At 38.4% G+C, this 3,122-nt stretch overlaps 1 pseudogene; it reads left to right on the plus strand.

Annotated features, from left to right (window-relative positions):
• Positions 1-2,175: 2,175 nt before the first annotated feature.
• Positions 2,176-2,532, plus strand: LOC102860560 (annotated as a pseudogene).
• Positions 2,533-3,122: the final 590 nt, after the last annotated feature.

The following is a 3,122-nucleotide window of genomic DNA, read 5'->3' on the forward strand; positions in this document are numbered from 1 at the left end:
CCTTCTAAACCCAGCCTGGACTTCTGGTAGTTCTCTGTTGATGTGCTGTTCCAGTCGTTTTTGGATAATCTTCAGTAAAATCTTGCTTGCATAGCCACAATTTATTGTAATCAAGAAATAGAACAGTTAAAATATTAAGAAAGACGAGAAACACAATTATGTATAGAAGAGTTTTCAAATACCGAAAGAAAATTTTAAGGTCAAGAAGTAGGAAAACTTAGATGAACTGAGCAAATTTTAAACAAACAGAATAGGAAATAATTTTGCTGACCCTGAAGAACAGAGATTTTTCTACTGTGACCTTCAAAGTGTCCTTGTTTTTGTAGCTATTTCCCATTATCGTCTCTTCCATGACTTTTATTCTCTCTAGATAAAATTTATTGCTCAGACAATAGCTGTTAAAGTCCAATAAGAAAAAAAAATTTCCAAACTAGATGAATTTGTTAATATTCTGCTAAAACCCTATGCAAGGTTTCACTTTCCTTCCTTTGAAACCTCTTCTTCTGTAACAAAACTTTTGTATTAAGGCTTTTGTGATTCTGATGCTCTAATTAATTGTTTCAAGAAATAAAACAATCCCACAAGAATAAAAATGTCAATAAATTTTAAAACATTGACTAGTTTCATCTGGTAGCCTGGAGGCTTGTGTGAATTGGTTGGATTCTGGAAGATGCTTTCTCACATCTTCATGAGTGTTAGGTATGGAACATTTGATTGTTTTGGGGTTTTTTTCATCCACAATAGGGTGTCTGCCGATTGAATTTGCTGAATTTAGCTAACAATGAGGTGTGGGCTAGAAGTCTCTTGGTTCCACCAACTAGCACCTTTTGGGCATGTCTTATGTATAAAAGGTGGTAGGGCCCTCAGGCCTGTGACCTTCAGGCCTAGTGTTAGTTGATTTGGGGTTGAACATTTTTCTAAGCGGTACAACAATGGTCTGTCTATTTGCTGTTTTGAAGTAACTTGGGGTTGTTGTGATGCTGGACTTTGTGCCAAAGGTATGTCAAATGCCATAATGGTTACCCATCATGGATAGTGTTTGCTGGAGCTCTCAGACTGATTCAGGTTTGGAAGCAGGAGTGGCATCCAGTTCCTAAACTACATACCTCTGAAAACGCCATGAACATAGAGAAATGATGATAGTTATAGAACAGAGTTTAGGTCTTTTGTTCATAGGGTTGCTATGAGTAGCACTTGACTCCACAGCACTTAACAACAATAACAGTTTCATCTGCCCCCTCCACCTCAAAAAAACCCATATGTATAATCAAATAATAAACAAGGATGAAGGATGTTCCTGCCTTATCATCCAGAGCTCCAGCCACCAGAATCATTATTCATACACATGATTAATAATGGAGATCCGGTGGAGGAATCACAGGGTGCTGTACCACTAACAAAAGCAGCACCTCTCTGGCAGTTTAAATCTACCACCCGCACCATGGGAGAAAGTTGGGCAATCTCCTCCCATGTGATTGGTAGCCTCCAAAAACCTGGTGGGAGGGTCAGCGATGAATCTATTTTGACTCCACTTCAATGAGTGAGTTTTGAGAGAATTATCATTTAATTAATAAATGCTAATTTATATTAGTTAAATATGATGAGGATGGCACAGGACAGGGCAGGATTCAGGATTCTGGTTGTTCATAGAGTTGCTATACGAGTCTACCTGACTAGACCACCCCTAACAATCCACTAATAGAGTTCTTGAGTGGTGGAAATAGTTAACATGTTTGACTACTAACCAAAAAGGCTGGGGGTTCAAATGCACCTGAAAAAAAAGCCCTTAAAAATCCTAAAAAAAAAAAAAGAAAAAATAGTGAATGGCTTGTTTGAAGTAACACAGCAATCAGAGGCAGAACAAACACTACGCATGAGTAATGAGTATAAGGATACAAGGCGGGGAGGGTGAAAGCAGAGGGATGAGGTGTGCAGGGGAGGAGGGAATAATAATGGGGTTGTACAATTTGATGGGAGGGAGGGTGAGGAAAATTGGAAGAATCTGTTTTGGAGAACAATGTATTCGAATTTTGTAGAATAGTTATATACTTATTGAACATGTGAATACACAAAATGTTGGGTTTTTTAAATCCACTCCTCTCCTCTTGCCTAGCATCCTCGAGAGAGTGACATTGTCTTTGAACTCCATGTGGCAATTCCTGGCACACCTCTGTGATGCCTGGGGAAGACAGGAAGACCTGGAAGTCCAAGGACTTAAGTTCATCCAACTTCTGGATGGTTATCTGAAATGCTTTATCATCGGTGCAGACGATGTGGGCTCCAAGAAGATACTGCATGTCCTTCCACCAAAAGCCTGTGGTGCTGATGCACAAGAACTCCATGAGGCACAAGGCCTTCTGGGGCCACCTGGACATCAGCCTGACCCTGGAGAAGCTGCTGCCTCACATCTGGGAAATTGTGGCATTTGTGTTCACCAAAGAGGACCTCTCCGAGATGAGGGACATGCTGCTAGGCAACAAAGTGCAGGATGCTGCCTGTGCTGGTGCCATTGCTCCATGTGAGGTTCTTTAACGACTAACGTATGCCCAATGATATTCTAAATTGCTTCCCATGGATCTAGACGTTGGACAATAAATAAGGATGACAGACAGAAGGAAATTTGAATTGTGGTGTTGGTAGCATGTTAAATATATCATGGACTGCCAAGAGAATAAATGTCTAATTTTCCATGTGTCAGTTAGGTCAGATTCAGTTAAATTTTATTCAGATCTTTCATATCACTTCTGGTTTGTCTGTTTACATATTCTTACTTGATTTGGATTGTTAAAATATTCAACTACAATTTTCTTAATGTCCCTTTAATTCTCTTAGTTTTTACTTTCATAATGTTTGAAGATATACTACAAGGTTCTTACAAACCAGAATTATTTTGTGTTTTTTATCAATTGAAATTTTATCAAGTGAAATACATACTCTTAGGTTTATTTATAACTTTTTTTGTGCACCAAAGGAATTAATGCAAAGATACAGCCTATGAACTGGAAGAAAATATCTGAGACCCATATCTTAAGAAAATTTTAATTTAACTATATGTAAAGAACTCAAACAACTCAACAGCAAAACGGGAAAACATTAAAGGACTTGAGTAAACATTTCTCCAA

This window comes from Elephantulus edwardii, unplaced genomic scaffold, assembly GCF_000299155.1.
Source record: "Elephantulus edwardii isolate Elephantulus edwardi_28Jun2011 unplaced genomic scaffold, EleEdw1.0 scaffold00012, whole genome shotgun sequence".
NCBI classification, from domain to species: domain Eukaryota; kingdom Metazoa; phylum Chordata; class Mammalia; order Macroscelidea; family Macroscelididae; genus Elephantulus; species Elephantulus edwardii.